This window comes from Salvelinus fontinalis, chromosome 27, assembly GCF_029448725.1.
Source record: "Salvelinus fontinalis isolate EN_2023a chromosome 27, ASM2944872v1, whole genome shotgun sequence".
Taxonomy (NCBI): domain Eukaryota; kingdom Metazoa; phylum Chordata; class Actinopteri; order Salmoniformes; family Salmonidae; genus Salvelinus; species Salvelinus fontinalis.
The window spans coordinates 43572391-43582550 of NC_074691.1; the positions used below are offsets into that span (position 1 = coordinate 43572391).

Consider the following 10160-nt stretch of genomic DNA (forward strand, 5'->3'; position numbering starts at 1 on the left):
TGAATACAACAGATGTAGTAGACCTCACAGGGAAATGCTGAATACAACAGGTGTAGTAGACCTCACAGTGAAATGCTGAATACAACAGGTGTAGTAGACCTCACAGTGAAATGCTGAATACAACAGGTGTAGTAGACCTCACAGTGAAATGCTGAATACAACAGGTGTAGTAGACCTTACAGTGAAATGCTGAATACAACAGGTGTAGTAGACCTCACAGTGAAATGCTGAATACAACAGGTGTAGTAGACCTTACAGTGAAATGCTTACTTACTTAAGAGCCCCTAACCAACAATGCAGTTAAAAAAAATACGGATAAGAATAAAAAATAAAAGTAACAAGTAATTAAAGAGCAGCAGTAAAATAACAATAGCAAGACTATATACAGGGGGGTACCGGTACAGAGTCAATGTGGAGACTATATACAGGGGGGTACCGGTACAGAGTCAATGTGGAGGCTATATACAGGGGGTACCGGTACAGAGTCAATGTGGAGGCTATATACAGGGTGTACCGGTACAGAGTCAATGTGGAGGCTATATACAGGGTGTACCGGTACAGAGTCAATGTGGAGGCTATATACAGGGTATTACGGTACAGAGTCAATGTGGAGGCTATATACAGGGGGTACAGGTACAGAGTCAATGTGGAGGCTATATACAGGGGGTACCGGTACAGAGTCAATGTGGAGGCTGTATACAGGGGGTACCGGTACAGAGTCAATGTGGAGACTATATACAGGGGGTACCGGTACAGAGTCAATGTGGAGGCTATATACAGGGGGTACTGGTACAGAGTCAATGTGGAGACTATATACAGGGGGTACCGGTACAGAGTCAATGTGGAGGCTATATACAGGGGGTACCGGTACAGAGTCAATGTGGAGGCTATATACAGGGTGTTACGGTACAGAGTCAATGTGGAGGCTATATACAGGGGGTACAGGTACAGAGTCAATGTGGAGGCTATATACAGGGGGTACCGGTACAGAGTCAATGTGGAGACTATATACAGGGGGTACCGGTACAGAGTCAATGTGGAGGCTATATACAGGGGGTACTGGTACAGAGTCAATGTGGAGGCTATATACAGGGGGTACCGGTACAGAGTCAATGTGGAGACTATATACAGGGGGTACCGGTACAGAGTCAATGTGGAGGCTGTATACAGGGTGTTACAGTACAGAGTCAATGTGGAGGCTATATACAGGGGGTACCGTTACAGAGTCAATGTGGAGACTATATACAGGGTGTACCGGTACAGAGTCAATGTGGAGGCTATATACAGGGGGTACCGATACAGAGTCAATGTGGAGGCTATATACAGGGGGTACCGGTACAGAGTCAATGTGGAGGCTATATACAGGGGGTACCGGTACAGAGTCAATGTGGAGGCTATATACAGGGGGTACCGATACAGAGTCAATGTGGAGGCTATATACAGGGGTACTAGTACAGAGTCAATGTGGAGGCTATATACAGGGGGGGTACCGGTACAGAGTCAATGTGGAGACTATATACAGGGGGTACCGATACAGAGTCAATGTGGAGGCTATATACAGGGTGTACCGGTACAGAGTCAATGTGGAGACTATATACAGGATGTTACGGTACAGAGTCAATGTGGAGGCTATATACAGGGTGTTACGGTACAGAGTCAATGTGGAGACTATATACAGGGGGTACCGGTACAGAGTCAATGTGGAGGCTATATACAGGGGGTACCGGTACAGAGTCAATGTGGAGGCTATATACAGGGGGTACCGATACAGAGTCAATGTGGAGGCTATATACAGGGTGTACCAGTACAGAGTCAATGTGGAGACTATATACAGGATGTTACGGTACAGAGTCAATGTGGAGGCTATATACAGGGTGTTACGGTACAGAGTCAATGTGGAGACTATATACAGGGGGTACCGGTACAGAGTCAATGTGGAGACTATATACAGGGGGTACCGGTACAGAGTCAATGTGGAGGCTATATACAGGGGGTACCGGTACAGAGTCAATGTGGAGACTATATACAGGGGGTACCGGTACAGAGTCAATGTGGAGGCTATATACAGGGGGGTACCGGTACAGAGTCAATGTGGAGACTATATACAGGGGTTACCGGTACAGAGTCAATGTGGAGGCTATATACAGGGGGTACCGGTACAGAGTCAATGTGGAGGCTATATACAGGGGGTACCGGTACAGAGTCAATGTGCAGGGGCACCGGTTAGTTAAGGTAATATGTACATGTAGAGTTATTAAAGAGACTGCATAGATGATAACAACAGAGAGTAGCAGTGGTGTAAAGGGGGGGGGGGGCAATGCAAAAAGTCTGGGTAGCCATTTGATTAGGTGATCAGGAGTCTTATGGCTTGGGGGTAGAAGCTGTTTAGAAGCCTCTTGGACCTAGACTTGGTGCTCCGGTACCGCTTTCCGTGCGGTAGCAGGGAGACCAGTCTATGACTAGGGTGGATAGAGACTTTGACCATTTTTAGGGCCTTCCTCTGACACCGCCTGTTATAGAGGTCCTGGATGGCAGGAAGCTTGGCCCCAGTGATGTACTGGGCCGTTCGCACTACCCCCTGTAGTGCCTTGCGGTCGGAGGCCGAGCAGTTGCATACCAGGCAGTGATGCAACCAGTCAAGATTCTCTCGATGGTGCAGCTGGAGAACCTTTTGAGGATCTGAGGACCCATGCCAAATCTTTTCAGTCTCCTGAGGGGGAATAGGTTTTGTTGTGCCCTCTTCACGACTGTCTTGGTGTGCTTGGACCATGTTAGTTTGTTGGTGATGTGGACACCAAGGAACTTGAAGCTCTCAACCTTTTCCACTGCAGCCCTGTCGATGAGAATGGGGGCGTGCTCGGTCCTCCTTTTCCTGTAGTCCAGAATCAACTCCTTTGTCTTGATCACGTTAAGGGAGAGGTTGTTGTCCTGGCACCACACGGCCAGGTCTATGACCTCCTCCCTATAGGCTGTCTCGCTGTTGTCGGTGTTCAGGCCTACCACTGTTGTGTCATGCACGCACCCCTGAGTGGCCCCTGTGTTGAGGATCAGAGTGGCGGATGTTACCTACCCTTACGGATGTTACCTACCCTTACCACCTGGGGGCGGCCCGTCAGGAAATCCAGAATCCAGTTGCATAGGGAGGTGTTTAGTCCCAGGGTCCTTAGCTTAGTGATGAGCTTTGAGGGCACTATGGTGTTGAACACTGAGCTGTAGTCAATGAATAGCATTCTCACATAGGTGTTCCTTTAGTCCAGGTGGGAAAGGGCAATGTGGAGTGCAATAGAGATTGCATCATCTGTGGATCTGTTGGGGCGGTATGCAAATTGGAGTGGGTCTAGGGTTTCTGGGATAATGGTGTTGATGTGAGTCATGACCAGCCTTTGGAAGCACTTCATGGCTACAGACGTGAGTGCCACGGGTCGGTAGTCATTTAGGCAGGTTACCTTAGTGTTTTTGGGCACAGGCACTATGGCGGTCTGCTTAAAACATGTTGGTATTACAGACTCGGACAGGGAGAGGTTGAAAATGTCAGAGAAGACACTTGCCAGTTGGTCAGCGCATGCTCGCAGTACACGTCCTGGTAATCCATCTGGCCCTGCGGCCTTGTGAATGTTGACCTGTTTAAAGGTCTTACTCACATCGGCTATGGAAAGCGTGATCACACAGTTTTCCGGAACAGCTGGTGCTCTCATGCATGTTTCAGTGTTATTTGCCTCGAAGCGAGCATAGAAGTAGTTTAGCTCGCCTGGTAGGCTCGTGTCACTGGGCAGCTCTCGGCTGTGCTTCCCTTTGTAGTCTGTAATGGTTTGCAAGCCCTGCCACATCCGACTAGCGTCAGAGCCGGTGTAGTACGATTCGATCTTAGTCCTGTATTGATGCTTTGCCTGTGTGATGGTTCGTCGGAGGGCATAGGGAGATTTCTTATAAGCTTCCGAATTAGAGTCCCGCTCCTTGTAAGCGGCAGCTCTAGCCTTTAGCTTGGATGTTGCCTGTAATCCATGGCTTCTGGTTGGGGTATGTACGTACGGTCACTGTGGGGACGACGTCTTCTCTGTACTTATTGATAAAGCCAAGTGACTGATGTGGTGTACTCCTCAATGCCACCAGGAGAATCCCAGAACATATTCCAGTCTGTGCTAGCAAAACAGTCCTGTAGTTTAGCATCTGCTTCATCTGACCACTTCTTTATTGACCGATTCACTAGTACTTCCTGCTTTAATTTTTGCTCGTAAGCAGGAATCAGGAGGATAGAATTAATGGTCAGATTTGCCAAATGGAGGGCGAGGGAGAGCTTTGTATGCGTCTCTGTGTGTGGAGTATAGGTAGTCCAGAGTTCTTTTCCCTCTGGTTGCACATTTAACATGTTGATGGAAATTTGGTAAAACTAATTTAAGTTTCCCTGCATTAAAGTCCCAGGCTACCAGGAGCGCCACCTCTGGGTGAGCGTTTATGGCGGAATACAGCTCATTCAATGCTGTCTTAGTGCCAGCCTCTGACTGCGGTGGTATGTAAACAGCTACGAAAAATACAGATGAAAACTCTTTAGGTAGGTTGTGTGGTCTACAGTTTATCATGAGATACTCTACCTCAGGCGAGCAATAGCTCAAGTCTTCCTTAGATATCGTGCACCAGCTGTTATTTACAAAAATAGATAGTCCGCCATCCCTTGTCTTACCAGAGGCTGCTGTTCTATCCTGCCGGTGCAGCGTATAACCAGCCATCCCTTGTCTTACCAGAGTCCGCTGTTCCATCCTGCCGATACAGCGTATAACCAGCCAGCTGTATGTTGATAATGTCGTCGTTCAGCCACGTCACCGTGAAGCATCAGATGTTACAGTTTTGAACGTCCCGTTGGTAGTTTAATCTTCGGCGTAGGTCATCTATTTTATTGTCCACAGACTGCACGTTGCAGAATGGAAGGAAGTAGAGGTTTATTGAATCGTCTACAAATTCTCAGAAGGCACCGGCCACTTTTTCACCACCTCCTCTTCACGCAAATCACAGGGATCTGGGCCTGTTCCTGAGAAAGCAGTGTATCGTTTGCGTCGGCCTCGTCTGACTCCTTAAAGGAAAAAAAGGACTCTGCCAATCTGTTGTGAGTAATCGCAGTCCTGATGTCCAGAAGTTATTTTCGGTCATAAGAGACGGTATCGGCAACATTACGTACAAAATAAGTTACAAACGACGCAAATCTATATTTTTTAATCGGTATGCACGTAAACCGTCTGCCTTCTTCTCCGGCGCCATCTTACTAATGACCCTCCTACATACTGCTGCTACATGCCCATTAACGTGACACCTATAACACTACAGTGTATTTGGCACAAAAAAACTGGAACAGCATAACTCATATATCCTTACATGACTTTGTCGGGTAAAGACTATGAAACAAAGCTCAAAAGAACAGACTGTCACCTCTGTTTCACCACGCTCCCCACCGGATCTGCATTGCAGAGCTCCTCACAACACCTTCGACCCCTTCCATTTCACCTCCAGAACTCAAACTGCCATCACTCTGTTTGAACTTGACACCAATCTTCCTCCACATACTCTCTCCCTTGTTATTGCTAGACTCAAACCCATCCTCTGCCTCAGTGTTTTCAAACTCCTCTCTCTCTCTCTCCAATCCTCCTCCCTTAACCAATTACCTGACTCCTTCTGAAAATGTTAAACTTTTCCAAGCCAAAATCTATTTTTAGCCTCCTTGAGAGACATGCTAAGCCCTGTACTCCCTCCACTTCAAACTCGAGCCATCCAACATGTCAGTTCAAGCTGCAAGAGCTCTTGATAGGTTGGAAGACGTCCTCTGCAAGTTGTCATAATTACTGTGTAAGTCTATGGAAGGGGGTGAGAACCATGAGCCATGAGGTTTTGTATTGTAGTCAATGTACCCAGAGGAGGATGGAAGCTAGCTGTCCTCCGGCTACACCATGGTGCTACCCTACAGAGTGCTGTTGAGGCTACTGTAGACCTTCATTACATAACAGGAGGGAAGCTAGCTGTCCTCTGGCTACACCATGGTGCTGCCCTACAGAGTGCTGTTGAGGCTACTGTAGACCATTACATAACAGGAGGGAAGCTAGCTGTCCTCTGGCTACACCATGGTGCTGCCCTACAGAGTGCTGTTGAGGCTACTGTAGACCATTACATAACAGGAGGGAAGCTAGCTGTCCTCCGGCTACACCATGGTACTACCCAAGAAGTTGCTGTTGAAGCAACTGGAATACTTCTATATATTTTTATATATATGTGAAATTCACTGAGGAGGATGGTCCTCCCCCTCCTCTGAGGAGCCTCCACTGACATACACATATGCCAATAAAAACACATGGCATGCCCCCACCCCACATAGCTGCAACCACATCCACCCCACATAGCTGCCCCCACCCCACATAGCTGCAACCACATCCACCCCACTTCTCCCTCTCTCCCCACATTGCCGTACCTCCATCCCCCTCTCACCCGATCTCTCGGTTTTAGTCAACTTAGCTGAAAAGATGCTCAGAACACATTAGTTCCACACCAATAACTCACCACTGACCCACGTTGTGGACCTCAGCAACATCCATTCCAATGAGACGCTCGCGGAACAATGATGTTTGAAGTAGGCATCAGCATTTCTCTGAGCCAACAAAAGTTTCAGGAGTTCCTCCATCTCACTTTGATCCGGTAGGCGGCAGCGATTCCTTGAGAGTTCAGAACACGAACCTGATCCTTGATTATTGAAATCAGAGGAGAAACTACTATTACCATCGATCGGCTCGTTTCTTTAGTTCAGTGTTCATAGCCTGTAGGTAGACAGGTCTTAACATCTCGTTTCTTTAGTTCAGTTTTCATAGCCTGTAGGTAGACAGTTCTTAACATCTCGTTTCTTTAGTTCAGTGTTCATAGCCTGTAGGTAGACAGGTCTTAACATCTCGTTTCTTTAGTTCAGTGTTCATAGTCTGTAGGTAGACAGGTCTTAACATCTCGTTTCTTTAGTTCAGTGTTCATAGCCTGTAGGTAGACAGGTCTTAACATCTCGTTTCTTTAGTTCAGTGTTCATAGCCTGTAGGTAGACAGGTCATTATGTCTCGTTTCTTTAGTTCAGTGTTCATAGTCTGTAGGTAGACAGGTCATTATGTCTCGTTTCTTTAGTTCAGTGTTCATAGTCTGTAGGTAGACAGGTCTTAACATCTCGTTTCTTTAGTTCAGTGTTCATAGTCTGTAGGTAGACAGGTCTTAACATCTCGTTTCTTTAGTTCAGTGTTCATAGTCTGTAGGGAAGGAGAGGAGTAGAAGTAGGAAGAGAGAGGGAGAGATATGGAAGGGAGAGATACGGGAAGGAGAGAGAGATATGGAAGGGAGAGAGAGATATGGGAGGGAGAGATATGGAGAAGGAGAGAGAGATTTGGAGAGAGAGATATGGAGAGAGAGATATGGAGAGAGAGATATGGAGAGAGAGATATGGAGAAGGAGATATGGAGAGAGAGATATGGAAGGGAGAGATATGGAGAGAGAGATATGGAGAGAGAGATATGGAGAGAGAGAGATGGAGAGAGAGAGATATGGGAGGGAGAGAGAGATATGGGAGGGAGAGAGAGATATGGGAGGGAGAGATATGGAGAGAGAGATATGGAAGGGAGAGAGAGATATGGAAGGGAGAGAGAGATATGGGAAGGAGAGAGAGATATGGGAAGGAGAGAGAGATATGGAGAGAGGGAGATATGGAAGGGAGAGAGAGATATGGAAGGGAGAGAGAGATATGGGAAGGAGAGAGAGATATGGAAGGGAGAGAGAGATATGGGAGGGAGAGATATGGAGAAGGAGAGAGAGATATGGAAGGGAGAGATATGGGAGGGAGAGAGAGATATGGGAGGGAGAGAGAGATATGGGAAGGAGAGAGAGATATGGAGAGAGGGAGATATGGAAGGGAGAGAGAGATATGGAAGGGAGAGAGAGATATGGGAAGGAGAGAGAGATATGGAAGGTAGAGATATGGAAGGTAGAGATATGGAAGGGAGAGAGAGATATGGAAGGTAGAGATATGGAAGGTAGAGATATGGAGGGAGAGAGAGATATGGAAGGTAGAGATATGGAAGGGAGAGAGAGATATGGAAGGGAGAGAGAGATATGGAAGGGAGAGAGAGATATGGAAGGTAGAGATATGGAAGGGAGAGAGAGATATGGAAGGGAGAGAGAGATATGGAAGGGAGAGAGAGATATGGAAGGTAGAGATATGGAAGGGAGAGAGAGATATGGAAGGTAGAGATATGGAGAAGGAGAGAGAGATATGGAAGGTAGAGATATGGAGAAGGAGAGAGAGATATGGAAGGTAGAGATATGAGAGGAGAGATATGGAAGGTAGAGATATGGAGAGGGAGAGAGAGATATGGAAGGTAGAGATATGGAAGGGAGAGAGAGATATGGAAGGTAGAGATATGAAAGGTAGAGATATGGAAGGGAGAGAGAGATATGGGAGGTAGAGATATGGAAGGTAGAGATATGGGAGGGAGAGAGATATGGAGAGAGAGATATGGAAGGGAGAGAGAGATATGGAAGGGAGAGAGAGATATGAGAGGAGAGATATGGAGGGAGAGAGAGATATGGAAGAGAGAGATATGGAAGGAGAGAGAGATATGGAAGAGAGATATGAGAGAGGAGAGAGAGATATGGAAGGAGAGAGAGATATGGAGAGAGAGAGATATGAGAGAGAGATAGGAGAGATATGGAAGGAGAGATATGGAAGGGAGAGAGAGATATGGAAGGGAGAGAGAGATATGAAGAGAGAGATATGGAGGGAGAGAGATATGAGGGAGAGAGAGATATGAAGGAGAGATATGGAGAGGGAGAGAGAGATATGGAAGTGAGAGAGAGATATGGAGAGAGGAGAGAGAGATATGGAGGAGAGATATGGAAGGAGAGATATGGAAGAGAGAGATATGGAAGGAGAGAGAGATATGGAGAGGAGAGAGAGATATGAAGAGAGATATGGAGAGAGATATGAGAGGAGAGATATGAGAGAGGATGAGAGAGAGATATGAGGAGAGATATGGAAGAGAGAGAGAGATATGAAGGAGAGATATGGAGAGAGAGATATGAGGGAGAGATATGGAAGAGAGATATGGAAGAGAGATATGGAAGGAGAGAGAGATATGGAAGGAGAGATATGAGAGAGAGAGAGAGAGATATGAGGAGAGATATGGAGAGAGAGAGAGATATGGAGAGAGAGAGAGATATGAGAGGAGAGATATGGAAGAGAGAGAGATATGGAGAGAGATATGAGAGAGAGGAGAGAGAGATATGGAGGAGAGATATGGAGAGGAGAGAGAGATATGGAGAGAGATATGGAGGGAGAGAGAGATATGGAGGAGAGATATGAGAGAGAGAGAGAGAGATATGAAGGAGAGATATGGAAGAGAGAGAGATATGAAGGAGAGATATGGAGAGAGATATGGAAGGAGAGATATGGAAGGGAGAGAGAGATATGAAGAGAGATATGAAGAGAGAGAGATATGGAAGGAGAGAGAGATATGGAAGGGAGAGAGAGATATGAGAAGAGAGAGAGAGATATGGAAGAGAGAGATATGGAGAGGAGAGAGAGATATGAAGAGAGATATGGAGAGGAGAGAGAGATATGGAAGAGAGATATGAAGGAGAGATATGAAGAGAGAGATATGAGAAGAGAGATATGAGAGAGAGATGAGAGAGATATGGAGAGAGATGTGGAAGAGAGAGAGAGATATGGAAGAGAGATATGAAGAGAGAGATATGGAGAAGGAGAGAGAGATATGGAAGGTAGAGAGATGGAAGGTAGAGAGAGATATGGAAGGTAGAGAGATGGAAGGTAGAGAGAGATATGGAAGGTAGAGAGATGGAAGGGAGAGAGAGATATGGAAGGTAGAGATATGGAGAAGGAGAGAGAGATATGGAAGGTAGAGATATGGAGAAGGAGAGAGAGATATGGAAGAGAGATATGGAGAGAGAGAGAGATATGAAGAGAGAGATATGAAGAGAGAGAGATATGAAGAGAGATATGGAAGGAGAGAGAGATATGAGAGAGATATGAAGAGAGATATGAGAGAAGAGAGAGAGATATGAGAGAGAGATGGAAGAGAGAGAGATATGAGAGAGAGATGGAAGAGTAGAGAGAGATATGGAAGAGTAGAGAGATGGAA

At 46.4% G+C, this 10160-nt stretch overlaps 1 protein-coding gene across 2 annotated transcripts in view; it reads right to left on the bottom strand.

The window, feature by feature from the left end:
• The window catches only part of mapre3b (microtubule-associated protein, RP/EB family, member 3b), a 76626-nt gene extending 68309 nt beyond the window's left edge, over positions 1-8317 (bottom strand). For both annotated transcript variants that reach the window (XM_055885813.1, XM_055885812.1), the window contains exon 1: positions 6538-8317. The gene's annotated coding sequence lies outside the window, so the exon portion shown is untranslated. The remainder of the gene's footprint in view (positions 1-6537) is intronic.
• Positions 8318-10160: the final 1843 nt, after the last annotated feature.